The sequence below is a fragment of the Ambystoma mexicanum genome, chromosome 1q, assembly GCF_040938575.1.
Source record: "Ambystoma mexicanum isolate Mex_15411 chromosome 1q, UKY_AmexF1_1, whole genome shotgun sequence".
In the NCBI taxonomy this organism is placed as follows: domain Eukaryota; kingdom Metazoa; phylum Chordata; class Amphibia; order Caudata; family Ambystomatidae; genus Ambystoma; species Ambystoma mexicanum.
Window position 1 is genome coordinate 1,401,311,882 of NC_090922.1, and position 15,376 is coordinate 1,401,327,257.

A 15,376-nucleotide genomic window follows, 5' to 3' on the forward strand; every position below is an offset into this window, starting at 1 on the left:
TCTGGGAATTTCAGCATGTATTCAATAGGATCGTTGACTTTTTGTAAGTTTGATGGGAGATGCTGTGTGAGTTTATTTTTTGCAGCGTCTTCGTGAGTTTGAATCCAATCTCAGATTTTTCGTCTCGATTTTTATTTTATTGGGGTTTTCTTCTAGCTCCGTTTCTGAGCTTCCAATTTCTTTAAGTATTTTGTTGTTTTTCATGGCCCAGGCTGTCAACATCTTGTTTCATTTGTTTTCCATCTCCTCTCTGATTACTTCATAAATTGTGAGTTTTGAGATTCTGATTTTCCGGTACAGCATCAAGCCATTTAGCATAACTGACGCTTTAAGGAGACCAACATGAGTTCTCTTCTTATCGACGCAATTGGTGTTGATTGTAGTAGGTTTAGTATTCTTTCCCAAAGAAAACCTTCCAATCTTGACAAGATACTGTCTGGTAGGGCAGACATTGCTTTTGTGCAATATAAAATTGCCGGGATAGCTTTCGCCTTGTAGAAATTGATTGTCGCTTCCATTGAAAATCAACCATCAAATTTCTTTGCTTGCGCTGTCACAAGTTTAGATCTGACCCAAAGCGTTTGCTGCATTTGGGTTTCTTGTTGACTGCAACTAATGGTCACTCCTAGGTAAGTGAAAGATGTAACTTTTTCCACCTTTAGCCCCGCAATAGACCATCTTGCCATTTCTTTTAGTTTTCAATGTTTTTCCAGGATTAAGATTTTTGTTTTTTTGGTGTTGATTTCCAGGTCGTTCTCCCTTGTATATTTTTTGTAGCCCATCTAGTCTGCGTTGGAGACCAATTGCTGTGTGGTCAAGCAATATTATGTCGACTGCATACAGCAAGCGACTGATTTTGTCATTACCTAGGGTTGGTGGGAAAATCCTTAAGGTGGCCTTGTGTTGCCCAATGTTGCCCGTGTATGCATTGTATAATGCGGGTGCTAACGGGCAGCTTTGTTTGACTCCCCTTCCGGTTTTGATTTCTCTTGATAGCTGGCCTGAACCACTGAGCCGAACTCGCATTGTGGTCCCTGAATAAAGGCTTTTGATTGGGGCTAGGATTGTGTTGGGACAGTTCCATGCTGTTAATTTGTCCCAGAGTCTGTCCCTATTTACTCGGTCAAACGCTTGGCTTAGGTCCACGAACGCCAAGAATATTCTCGGTCTGCCGTCTCTTAGGTGCAGAAAGGATGATGAAGACATCGAGCCAGTTGGTAGGGCAGTGCTCGAGATGGTGAGTGAATGCGTGAGTGCAGCGCTATGTGCGCTTTTGTTGCTTTGTTAACCTGTTTATTCTTCTGTTGCAGGCCGCCAAGGTCTTCTGGATGGTGAGCGGCCGGATGGATGCTGAGCGAAGAGTGGATGTTGTCTGGACCGCCGTTGAGTAAGTATGAGAGCCACCCACCTTGCCTTTCTCTTGCAGGTTGATGAACGCCGGCGCGTAACAACTCGGCAGTGAGATTTACTTAGATAAGCGTGCTTCTGAATGATGCTTGAAGGAAGGATGCAAACGCTTACTAATATTGTCTTTCTTTTTCATCCTCCAGGTTGCTGCTTTCAAACGTGGACGAGCTTCCGAGGTGATACTGGAGCGGACAACAGGAGCTGGACTGACAAGCAGGTAAGGATGGATAATGGTGTTCTTCTTCTCTTCCTTGCAAGTGTAGGCCAGGAATGCTGAGGACAGATCGCAGTGAACGTCACGCTGTGAGTGCAGAGCAACGCGATGCATGTGCTGCAACTTGGGCGTGGCTTAAATAGTCGCCAGGAATCCCAGGTGCCTTCAGGCCTGACCACACCCTGGATGCTAGACCGCATGGTTCAGTTCTGAACTGAACCATATGGGGGCAACCATGTTGTTCCATTCCCATTGCGAGCTCCAGCTCCTTCTTCTGCCTTATGGGCAGGACTGACTCCAGGAGAGTCTTGGGGGGCATGATTGCACCCTAGAGGCCATGCAGGGACACAGTGATGCGGCCCAGAGGCCCCGAGTACCAGGGCCTGGGGCTATGGCCATGACAGTCCCTGAGTTTTTGACAAAGCCTTACTGGAAAGGATCTCGCCATTCTGAAGATGTTACCCAGGATCGAAACTTGTCCAATCGGAAAGAGCCAAAGAACTTGCCCAGCACGGCTAAGAGTGCTATTGGGGGGTAGTTCTCTGGATCCATTTTTTTGTTTTTCTTGTAGATGGGAAGTACGTTAGCTGATTTCCTGGAAGGTGGAAGGCTCTTAGATCTGATACATGTGTCAAAGATGTCCATTATTACGGGGACCCAAGTCTCTCTATTGTTTTTAAGATCTTGATTTGTGATCCCATCTGGTCTCGGGGAACGTGAAGATTTTAGCTTTTTGATTTTGTCTTAAATTTTGTCTCGATCATAGTCCAGTTGCCATGTTGTAGTAAACTGGAGGTCTTTGTTCTGAGTTGCTGTTTCCGGTTTGCAAAAAAGGTTTAGAGAAATGTTCGATCCATTTTTGCTCTCCAACATTATTCATCAGCATGTCTTGCATAAAGTGGCTTGTTGAGTCAATCAGCGACCAGAAGTCTTTGGTTCTTTTTCCACTGAGGCATCTTAGCATGGCCTCTGCGTCCTCTTGGTATAGCATATGTCTATTATGTTTCAGCCATGATTTGTTAATTTATTTTGCCTTATTTGCAGCTATGTTTTTTGTATTCGGTCCTTTCTTGGCCATTCTAATTGCTTGCCTCATGGTTCTTCTTTCTTGGGTGCAAGTACGGTTGCAGTAAGGTTCTGTAGTAAAGTTTTCCCAGGTCAGAGGTAGATGTTAAAGCCCATTTAACTCTGTGGTATTTAGCTGCGACGTTTGCTATTCCTGTATTAGTCAATTTTAGGCTTATACCCTGTTTTGACAGTTCAATCTGGTACTCCATAAAGTAGGGGGAGGGTGTTGGTGGGATCTCCCAACCTGTTTGTAAAGTGTTATGGTCACTTTTAGAGGTTCTTCTGACCTCTAGGTTTGTGGTTAGCGCGAGAATTGATCTTGAGACGTAGATATGGTTGATGTTAGTTCTCAAGCCTTCCTGTTCCCAGGTCGAGATCAAGTAGCTTTCTTTTGCGAGGCTGGTCTTTTATGGAGCGCGGGCAGGTTGCGTTCATATCTCCACATATCACTGTTTGACCAATGATCTCGTTGGCTGATGCTTCGTCAATGGTACGTTCAAGTTCGTTTAGGAAGGTTTTGGCGGATTGGGCTCTTGGGTTCCAATATGTGGTGATTAGCAATAGGAGTGCTTTGGTCTTTCTCATCTTTGCTAGGTGTGGTTGGTTTCCCGATATCGTTACTGCTAAGAAAAATGTATCTCTCCTGGTTATAGATTCGAGCTTGTAGCTGCTTCCTAATTGTATTCCAATGAGCAGTCCTGCAGCTGGTCTTCCCTTTAAGCCTTTGATGGCTGGTGATGTAATTATCTTGTAACCATCCAGAGTTGCAGAGTCGAGCAACCAAGTCGATTGCAGACATAGCAGATTGTAAGTTCCTAAGTTTACTTCCCCTGGTTCGATGAGATGAGAAAAGCCTTGCGTGTTCCAGGATCCCAGAGTTATTACGTTGGATTTTTGTTCTGTTGTAGGTGGCTCACTTTGGCTTTGTGTTGCTTCGGTGAGCTTTCTTCGTTGCTAGGATCTTCTTGGATATGCTTACACTTTCGGTAACCACTCCCAACTTTTTTCTTCCCCTTTCTTTTGGCTGTTCTCATTCTGTTGGTTTAGTTCAGCTTGGAGTTGGTTTGACGGTTCCCTGCAGATCGTGATGTTACAGTTTAGCAGAGGCCCTTGTGGCAGATGATCTTTGTCTATGTCTGAGTTTTCGTTCTCTCTGATGTTGTGGTTTTTGGGATCCTCTTCCCGGCGTTAGTATTCCTTTCTAGAGGTAATTTTTTTCTTGTACTCCGTTTATCTTACTGGTGTGGTATGTCTTGAGGATCTTTTGTTTTCCGTTTCCCGGTCTCTTTCACTATTAGGTCCGTGAGTTGACTTAGTTACCTTTTCTTGATCCCAGTTGTCAGAACGTTGCTGCTTTCTTTGGGACTTGTGATTCTCATTTCTTCTGTGGTATGAGGTGTCCTTTGTGTTGGTTTTGTAGGACCACCCTTTCTCCTGTTTGCGAGCTACTTCTTTGAAACTTCTTCTTGTAGCTCTGTCCCATGATCCTTCCTCTGTGCTTCTTGTAGAGTATATTGGAATCATGTCGTAACCCATTGTTCGTAGTTGATATATTGCTTCTGAAAGCTTGCGTCTCACCCCTAATGATGAAATGTGTAGGTAGACTCTATCCATATGGTTGTTGTCCATGAATTCGATGATGTCTATATCATCCGTTCTAATGGATTTCAAATTTTCGATATGGGTTAAGAGCTTCAACATAGTTTTCCTGTTCAAGATTACTTTTCCTCCTTCTTCCAGGATTTTTTTCTAATTTAAAAGAGCATGTCTTTGTTGACCTCTTAGTTCTAGTCCTTTGTGCTCTTTTATTTCTTTGGAACAATATGGTGGTTCTTCGCTCTTTGTGTTTGTCTTTCTTTGCACTTTAGTTGGCTCGGGAGAAGGTGGTCCATTCCTGATGTGTCTTTTTTCATTTTTTGTTGTTAGCCTTTATTAGACGCTGTTCTTCTGTTGCGTCTTGAGCCACTCCTATTGTTGTTAAAGCAGGGCTCGGATGCATCGCGGTCGAATGTGGGATTTTCCGGTGCTCTTGGTCTCAAGGGCCTATTGAAGTTCAGCTCCCATTGTCTTGTATGAGTGTTTGTAACCCGAGTTAGATTTTCCTTTTTGTTTCTATTTCTTTCTGTGTAACGCCTGGACTCTTCTTGATGCCTGTACTGTGCTTGGTTGTCTCGCCACTTGAGGTTTGTTGTTTTGTTTCATTTCTCCTCCAAGGTTAGAAAGCTTGGAGATTCAGGCGTCACCGTTTTTGGGTTTGATTTTGGTGTTGGTTTATTAGAGATTTCTTTTAAAGCTGTCAACTATTTGTCTTCTTTATCAGATCAGATCACACTCGACCCAGGAGGTACTGGTAAGGGTTGGATCTTTCTTATGTGTCACACGAGGATATGTTAACTGTGTTCCGTGGCAAGCACAGATTTAAAACCAGCTTGTCTATAGGACAAAGATTGATAGTATTTATACATGTATTTTGCAATATGAGGAATAAAATAGACAGCCAACATGAGTTGTGTGTATACATTAGAGGATATGTATTTAATGACATTTTAGTCCTATTTTGTAAGTCAATGTTCTGATGTCCCATGATTAATTGTATATATATGTATATTTTTTTTAGATCTTTGACGCCAATAGTAAATTGTTCATAAGGCTCATCCTGAAGAAATGTCCTGTCCTGAAGATGGCCACTACATTTATCTTCTGTATGGACACTTGAGAAACTGTCCCATCTGATTACTGGGCGAAACATGTCGACATTTTTTATCTCATTAAATGTCTAATTTTAGCCATTTTGTATAACTTGTGTATTAGGATTAGAAAGTATATTAAGTTGCCTCATCTTTTGTGTTCGTTCTCTTTCTGGCTTTTTGTTACCTGTAGCCTTGCCTTATTTTCCCTGACACAAAATACTGTACTCTTATTTTGTGTGTGTTTTTATCTGTTGATGTATTAGTCTGTTTGTCTTCTAATATGTCTGACATCCCCAATTAAAATTACTTTCATATATGCTCACGCGTGTGGCTGCCTATAGTTGCTGTCTGTACAGATTAATGCTGTTTTGTAAATGTATATATGTGTGACCATAAATTTTCCAACCCATCTTTGAGGTTAGAGTAGTGAAGGGTAAGCAATTCTCCAGTGCCAGTTCCCTGACACACTTATATATTTTTTCTTTATCAGGCACCACATTTTCTGCATCTTCTGTTGCGTATTGGCTGATGTCCAATAAGTCCGTGATCGATGCGTCTTTGTCTCTTCCGGGGCTGTCCTCCGACTCAGGTAACTCGCGGGTTTGCACTGGGTCCTCTGATTCCTCGGTTCTGAGTTTTGGTTTTTCAAATGCTCTAGTCTCCATTTGCTGGTTGAATTCATTTTTTTCTTCTTGCCTAGGAGGTCATTTTAGTGTTTGTTGTTTGGTCACCTGTTGTGCCCTGGGGCCCTCTGTTGTTCTTCTTTGGTTGGTCGATTTTTGGCCAGTTTAAATACTAAATACTAGTCGGTGAAGATTGGGTTTGACTTTGCAGTTTTGGAAGATTCTGAGGTTTGTCTGCGGGGGGTGTGACTTTTGAATCCTTCTTGTTTTCTTCAGTAAGGTCCATGCAAGGGGTCTTTGTAGGCGGTCTAGGTGGGTCTTCTCCCCCGTTTGATCTAGTCTGATTCCCCTGTTGGTCTGTCTGTGTCGCTGATGAACTTGTTTCTTTGTCGTATTTGTCAGTTTGAATTCCCCACTCTCTGGTGTTTTGTTTATAGGCTTCTAATGACATGAGATAGCCTTCCAGGTATGTGATTTTTGTTTGCATATATGCGACCATGGTTGTGTGGTCCTTTAGTGTGTCATTGATTAACTCGTTAAGTTTACTGAAGGGTTCCAGTGCTATAGTTACTGTGGACATTATTGACAGCAGGTCCATTTTTTTGCTTGGTGATTCTTTGACTGGTGATTGCTGGACTATACTAAGGGCCTCATCACGAGTTGGGCGGTAACGCCCGCGGTATTACCGCTGGCGGTATTAGCCCTACTGCCAAACCTCCCGGCGCTATTAGCGCCGGATCACGGGTTTGGCGGTAATGGAATTCCCCATTCCCCACTGAGCCCATTCGGGAATGCACCATTCCCCATTGGGCTCAATGGGGAATTTTCGCGCTCTTACCACCAGCGGATTTCCCGCCGGTGGTAGTAGCGCAAATTTTCAGCAGATTTCCCCCCAGCTCAGAGCTGGGGAGAAATCCGCCGAAGCCCTGATTTGGCAGACCCTTAAATCCGCCAGATTTAAGGGTTACCGCCAAACTCGTGATGACGCCCTAAGTCTCTTGTTATTGACCAGTGTTGCATGGTTTTCTAGTGTGGGGATTGGTGACATTTTATTTTTTCTCTCATGGGCTTCTTACCGGGCCTGCACAAATTTAGCGTCCATGGCTAGGTTTTCCATGCCAATGTCTCTATAATTAGTCCGTGCAATTTGGTTGTTTGTGCACGTTTTTGATTGAGCTACCTTCTGTATTGGACCTCCTAGTTTGTCTAATGAAATTGTAAGACTCTGATTTTCATGGTTGCTACTTTGTGCCAGTTTAATTTCATTTGTTTGGTCACTTGTTGAGATGGCTTGGTCTTGTACATCTTTGGGGCCAATGCTGTTGTTGTGTAACTCAGTTTTTTTAATCCGATCTCTGTTTTTTTATTTATCCTTGTCCGTTCGTTTTTCAAAATGCCATCTGATCAGAGTTACTGTGTCAGGTCTCTGTGTTTTCTTATCATGTTCCTTGGCATTTAGTTTTGTTCCATCCTCTTGATGTCGGTTCGATGAAGGCTTCCAGAAAGGGATCTTGGCCGCTTCTAAGATTTCAGCGTCAGCGATTTCAGTTGGCACTGATTGTGATTTTAACTGTTTGTGGATGAAATTATCCAATGGGCCTAGTTTGTTTCCGCTAATCTTATTCCTGTTGACACCTCCGACGTCGTGGTCGGTTTGTGACCCATTTTCTTTGTTTGTTCCATGAAGGATGGTCAAGTTGGGACCCTTAGGATTTGTTTCCTTGTTTAATTTGGATCACTGCCATAGGGGTTTAGGCGGTTTAGAGTTTGCCTTTCCCTTTCTTTTAGTTGGTTTTCTCAATTTCAGATAACTTTGCTTCCTTAATTCTTGTGGTGCCACACTTTTCTGCTGCTGTGGTTTACTTTCTTGTTTTGGGTTTAATTTCTGTGAATCTTTTTGAGTTGATGGACTGTAGATCTTGTCATCCATGGCATATGAAGTACTCATTGCTCTACACGAAGAGTCCGACAAGATCGAGTCATCGGGAAGAATATTTAGTTCTGCCATGGTTAACATCGGGTGATTTTCAAGCACGTGTACGTGCTGGTTTGTAGATGAGGTTTCAATTGTGTTTTGCCCTCCAACTTCTTGAGTGCTGATTGGAGGGTCTATGTGTGGAGTATTTAAGTTTTTTCTTGCGGATGACAGATCTGTGGGGCTCTTTTCCCCCTCTTCACATGCTGTCTGCGTGACCCTTCCTACGATCGAGCCTGTGGGTGTGGTGTAGGTTCGGGGCGGCGGCGTCAGCATTTCCTGCCCCGCCGCAAGGGAGCCCCGTATCCCCACCATCCCGAGCTGAGGGTGCTACTCCACCCGAGCTGCCGGCACCTCCCTCCCCCGCCAGCCCCCCGTCACCGCCCCGGAGACCAGCGGGAGCAAAGCAACACTCTCGCCTGCCGGGGAGGAGGCAGCTGGAGATTCGGCGACTGGGGATGCGGCGTCACGGGTTACCTCAGCCTCGGAGAAGGACGACAAGGTAGGAGGGGCAGATGCCGATCCCAGCCCCGCTCTCAAGTCGTCCGCTGCTTCAAATGTACACATGTTCGGCTCAATGGGGAATTTTCACGCTCTTACCACCAGCGGATTTACCGCCGGTGGTAATAGCGCAAATTTTCAGCAGATTTCCCCCCAGCTCAGAGCTGGGGAGAAATCCGCCAAAGCCCTGATTTGGCAGACCCTTAAATCCGCCGGATTTAAGGATTACCGCCAAACTCGTGATGACTCCCTAAGTCTCTTGTTATTGACCAGTGTTGCATGGTTTTCTAGTGTGGGGATTGGTGACGTTTTATTTTTTCTCTCATGGGCTTCTTACCGGGCCTGCACAAATTTAGCGTCCATGGCTAGGTTTTCCATGCCAATGTCTCTATAATTAGTCGGTGCAATTTGGTTGTTTGTGCACGTTTTTGATTGAGCTACCTTCTGTATTGGACCTCCTAGTTTGTCTAATGAAATTGTAAGACTCTGATTTTCATGGTTGCTACTTTGTGCCAGTTTAATTTCATTTGTTTGGTCACTTGTTGAGATGTCTTGGTCTTGTACATCTTTGGGGCCAATGCTGTTGTTGTGTAACTCAGTTTTGTTAATCCGATCTCTGTTTTTTTATTTATCCTTGTCCGTTCGTTTTCCAAAATGCCATCTGATCAGAGTTACTGTGTCAGGTCTCTGTGTTTTCTTATCATGTTCCTTGGCATTTAGTTTTGTTCCAACCTCTTGATGTCGGGTCGATGAAGGCTTCCAGAAAGGGATCTTGGCCGCTTCTAAGATTTCAGCGTCAGCGATTTCAGTTGGCACTGATTGTGATTTTAACTGTTTGTGGATGAAATTATCCAATGGGCCTAGTTTGTTTCCGCTAATCTTATTCCTGTTGACACCTCCGACGTCGTGGTCGGTTTGTGACCCATTTTCTTTGTTTGTTCCATGAAGGATGGTCAAGTTGGGACCCTTAGGATTTGTTTCCTTGTTTAATTTGGATCACTGCCATAGGGGTTTAGGCGGTTTAGAGTTTGCCTTTCCATTTCTTTTAGTTGGTTTTCTCAATTTCAGATAACTTTGCTTCCTTAATTCTTGTGGTGCCACACTTTTCTGCTGCTGTGGTTTACTTTCTTGTTTTGGGTTTAATTTCTGTGAATCTTTTTGAGTTGATGGACTGTAGATCTTGTCATCCATGGCATATGAAGTACTCATTGCTCTACACGAAGAGTCCGACAAGATCGAGTCATCGGGAAGAATATTTAGTTCTGCCATGGTTAACATCGGGTGATTTTCAAGCACATGTACGTGCTGGTTTGTAGATGAGGTTTCAATTGTGTTTTGCCCTCCAACTTCTTGAGTGCTGATTGGAGGGTCTATGTGTGGAGTATTTAAGTTTTTTCTTGCGGATGACAGATCTGTGGGGCTCTTTTCCCCCTCTTCACATGCTGTCTGCGTGACCCTTCCTTCGATCGAGCCTGTGGGTGTGGTCTAGGTTCGGGCGGCGGCATCAGCATTTCCTGCCCCGCCGCAAGGGAGCCCCGTATCCCCACCATCCCGAGCTGAGGGTGCTACTCCACCCGAGCTGCCGGCACCTCCCTCCCCCGCCGGCCCCCCGTCACCACCCCGGAGACCAGCGGGAGCAAAGCAACGCTCTCGCCTGCCGGGGAGGAGGCAGCTGGAGATTCGGCGACTGGGGATGCGGCGTCACGGGTTACCTTAGCCTCGGAGAAGGAAGACAAGGTAGGAGGGGCAGATGCCGATCCCAGCCCCGCTCTCAAGTCGTCCGCTGCTTCAAATGTAAACATGTTCGAATAGTCAGTTACATATGATTGGACTTGTTTGCGCTGCATACCTTGTAGATTTAGACTTGTCGTTGTTGGTGTGAGGCTGTCTTGTCTCAGGCGACCACTCCTCAACCTGCTCAGGGAATCGGCTTCTATCTGAGGGTCAAGATGCGTGGGGAGGGCCAGCGCCGCCATCGCTGCTGAGACTGCTGAGACTGCAGTAACTCTGCAGCAACTCAACGGCCTCGTGGGGTATTTCAAGGCTCCACCCACGATAAGGAGCACAGTAAACAGACTCTGTCCCAGCTCCTGCTCAGACTGCTTTAACTCTGCGCCTAGAGGATGTGCCTATGAGGGAGAGATGGGCATGCTGTTAGTCACCTCTGTGTCCTCCTATTGCCTTTCTACGCGCTGTTCAGTCAGCGTCTCACATGATGCCTGTGAATGCTGCATATAGTTCATACATTTTCAAATGGCATGGCGCATATACACAAGTGGCACCAGGCACCACCAGCAAGATGATGGTGTGGATGGGCAGAGAAATTAACAGATGCAGCTGTACCGGTCCTTTTCGTGCTAGGGAGGGAGGGCTGTGGGTACCAGGAAAGTGGGGGGGGTGCAGTGCAGGGGGTGGTGGACACATGGGGCTGATCATGTCTTCATGGCAGCGACATGGGCAGGTGCAAGTGGTGAATGTGGGAGGGGCGTACAGTGCAAGGGATGGGGTGGTCCAGATACTGGCTAGTTCAGGGAAGAGTGGCCATGGGCAAGTGCCTGTGAGGTGTGCTGGCGGTGACTGGCCAAGGATGTACACATACCAGTGTGACTGATGCGGGACCAGGCCACAGGCATCCTGGTTCATGGGTCTGGGGATCTTAGCATGGGTCTGTGCCAACACAGGGTGCCAGTGCAGTGATCCCAGGCCTGGAGGGCGGAGGTCCCAGGGCTTGGGCACCAGGTGTATTCATGCAGAACTATTCTGGATGAGTATGAGGGGGCAAAGGGAGTTGTGAGGTACAATGAGGGAGGGATGTTGCTGTTGTCAAGGCCAGTGGGAACCAGTGCTCCGAGACATTGGGCTCTGGAGGTCAGTGGCGTAGGGGAGGGTGCCTCTGAGGTGGAGGTGCTGTGCGTCAGCCCTCTTGCCATGGTTTGTAATGTGCAGATGCAAGGTGTGGGATAAGTCAAGTGTGGAGACAGGGTCAGTGGACTCTCAGGTTTGTGTGGGGAGGGGGCACATGGAAGTTGGCCAGGGAGCGGGTGGGTGACAGGGCACAGCTCTCATGATGAGGGCCATCTCTATCTTCTAGGGATTGAGGCATGGATCATCAGTAGTGCATGTTGTATGATGTGCAGTCAGGCACTCATGTTTGGAGGAGATGAAGTGGCAGTACACGATGTGGGTTGGAGGGTGGGCAGTGTGTCATCAGCAGGACACTGGTAGTGGGGAGCAATGGTGGTGATCACATTGGCCAGAGGGGCAAGGTAGGTGCTGTGGGGCCATAGGGTTTGGATGTTGCATTGTGGATGCCAGATGTGGGTAGAGAGGTGCAGGGGTGTGAAGGACACTGTTACAATTGTTGTTACCGGTCTGACAAGTGGACAGTTTAACATGCCAGTGGCAGTTGCATCAGAGGTATGCGTGCATGTGAGTGTGTCATGGGGGCGTCTTGCTTGTGGTGCATGCATGCTGGCTTGGAGGGTGTGTGCCTCATGCATGTGTTGCTCCTCATATGTTCATTGTCTGCACATGACCAGCACTCATGAGGGCATTTGTGTGTTTCGGTGTTTGGGGGGGTAATGTTTGTGCACACTTGTCCGACGACTATAGTTGGCTGGACACTGTATGGGTTGAATGTTGTCTGTGTGGTGTGCACTACATTGGCATGCCCTCATTCAGATATTTGGTGTTGCACGTTATACTCGCCACACTCTGTATGTGTCCCCACCCCAGCCTCTGCTGCTCCACCACCCTCGATGCATTCAAGAGGCAGCAGAGTGCTGCATCACTCCTTCGAAGACATTAACTTGTTTGGGGAAGCGTCCTGCCTCCAGTTACCATGCATTCCCTCCTGTATGCCGAGAGCAGGTTGCAGACTCTCAGGCGGAGGTCATCCCACTGCTTGTGGCAATCTATGGAGGTGCGATAGACGGGGCTCACGGCGGACACCGCCTCTGATATTACTGTCGTATGCATTTGGGTTGTGAGCCTGTGGTCTGTCATGAACAGCTCCTCAGCATTTTCCACAATGCTGTCTGTTAGCACTGTTAGTTCTTGCTCCATAAAGCGTGGTTTTCTCTGTCGGATTTTGGGTACACAAGACTTTGATGCTGCAGACATGATGTCTGTGTGACAGAGACCGGCTGGCAACAGGAAGTGGGTGATTTTATGTGAATTTTGTTTTTCAAGATGGCCACCAGTGACGGAACGAGCGGAAGTAGTGAATTTTTACTTTGTTCCGGCATGCACCATATCCATCATGCTGTAAAGTGTGCACCCACAATGTTTTGATGTGCCAGTAATTCGGTTATGGTTTCCGGAAACTGTGCTACCAGATCCATGGAATCACTGGTTCATTACCGGAAAACTTGTAATGAGGCCCAGTGTCCATTTACTGTCATTAATTACGCAATTGGGACTACAAATATTGTACTCCAAATAATGAAATATCATATGTTTGTTACCAAACATATTCCGGTCATCACTAATCGCTGTCAGAATTAACTCCAGTGGACCCCATAAAATTAACTGAATCATGTGGCGGGATATCAGGAACTTGTGAGATCTTGTGAGATGTTCTGCTAAGCTAAAGTTGTACTGGAATGTGCATGCAGCATACAAGCTGAAGTTTAGTGGAACAATCGGAATAGCTGAACCACTCTGGGTGATTCAGTAGGCTAAGGAGACATTGAATAGCGTTGGAGGTCAATCGGATGCTTAGAATAAACTAGCTCCGTTTCTGGTTTCCTTTGGGTTTTGCTTGTCTAATATAGGTAGACCAAGTTCTGATCTGAAGCAGGAGTGAGCAGGAGTGCTGTTGATTTATCTATCATTCAAGACACCTTGTATGTGTCATATTTGCATAATTCAATTATTTTTTTGCCATTTTATTTTTCATTCTTAGTTTGTGAAGTTCCTTAATGTCTCTCACTCTCAATATCTTAATCTTAAAACATTTCTGATTGTATTTTAATCCTTTCTCTTTACCTTTCTTCATCCCTGATAAAAATAGTAAAAAAAAGACTTTTTGATGACGTTGTGTGGAAAGCCTTTGTAATACCCTTGGTGATGTTTTTTCTTTTAAACCTCTTTTCATTACCTGAACCTTTCTCCTTCCATTCAAAAAAGAAAGGTATAGCAAAAATAAAGCCTTTATGAGAAACCCTTTTAAGAATCTTTCTCACAACCCTGATTTTAATTTTGGAGACCCTTTCCCTTTAAAAACACATTCTTAAACCCTTTGCAGTGACCCTACTGAAAATCTTTCTTTTACTCCTGACAATAAGTTACTATGAATATCAAAAGGGACTACTGGAGTGTTGGAAGCAATTTGTCTTTCAATGAGGAGGATGTGGTGAATGCTGAAGTTCAATGGACCTGCGGGCCCAGCCATTGGAGAGTGAGGCTAACATCCTCCCAGAGGACACATTAGTGGGAGCTTTGGAGGATGGCAAAGATGAACAGTAAACAAGCGATGGACAGGCCCAGCAATAGGAGTAGGAGGTGCAAAGGGTGCAAGCAAATAACAGTAGCATGCAGACTTTGGGAGATGTCTCTCAATAGATGAGAGAAGAGGTAGCAACAGTGAGGCAGGATATGGTGGCAGCAGTAATTAACGTAATGCTACAGCCAGAGATTGGTGATAGGGGACAGTAGGAGAAGGAAGCCAAAGTGGAGCATGAGGCAGAGATGATGGGCGCCATAAGGTGGAGCATGAGGAAGCACCGATAGATGAATAGCAGGAAATGGAACATGAGGAGGGAAAGATGAAGGGGCAGCAGGAGGAAAAACATGAAGTGACTGATATGGGGCAGGTGGAGTAATGAATGGCAGCAAAAGGAACAGGGAGGAGGAGGTGGAACATAAGGAGATGAACATGACGTGGCTGGTGAAACAAGAGGAGTTGAAACATGAGAAGGTAATTTGGAGCAGTAGGTGGAACACCAGGAGAAAGGTGAAGGGCAGGAGGAGGCACAATAATATGTGGTGCATAAGGCAGACACAGGATAGAAGGAGGAAGGAGTCGAGGTAGCTATATGACAGGAAGAAAGGGGCAGGAGGAGCAGTGGCATCCAGGTATGTTGGAGAAGGTGGAGGTTTACTAATCTAATGTGCTGCCTCATGTTCTGTGAAGCAGGAAAGCTGGGTCAGAGGATGGGACAAAGGCATCTGGGGTGTTATGTGGCCCATGTGTATGTGTTTTGCATGTGTGCACTCATGTTTTGGGGCCTGGAATTACATTATTCTGGCGTGGTTCATATGAGATTGACCTACAGTATCTATGGGTTGATGTTCTTGGCATTGTGCATTGCTGTCTCTCAAGGCTACATGAGGTGACAATTATATTGGTGTTTTCATTTCTCTCTATGGTGTGTCTTCCAGGTGTACAAATAGAATGGTTCATCATCTGTAGTCCTGTGGCATTGGTGATGGTGAGCCAGCCTGCCATCAACAATGTTACCTGAGTGTGCACCCAATGATGGCTAGGACACATGCACTCCTTTCACATTTCTCTGTCCCCATGTATTACTTTGTGTTTACTTGGCTTCCTGCTGCCACTTTTGCTGCTCTTACTCCCTCGATCTCTGCCCTGTGCAGGATGCTTGCCTCATTGTCTGCACCAGGGTGAGGTGGAGTGACACTACTCTGCATCCTCACGTGATAGACATCTCGTGGCTTTTGAGTTGTTGAGACTGCAGACACATGCCTTAGGGTCATTCCACTGCTTCCTTCACTCTTCTGTATTTTGCTGCACGCTGTACACTGCCACTACTTTGACCCTTATTCAGTCCATATTGTGGTCTTGCAATGGATGGATGACTTACGAAAAAGCTGTTCTGCATTGTCCACCACCTCATCTGCTAAAACCTGCAGCTCATCCTTGCTGAATTTCGCT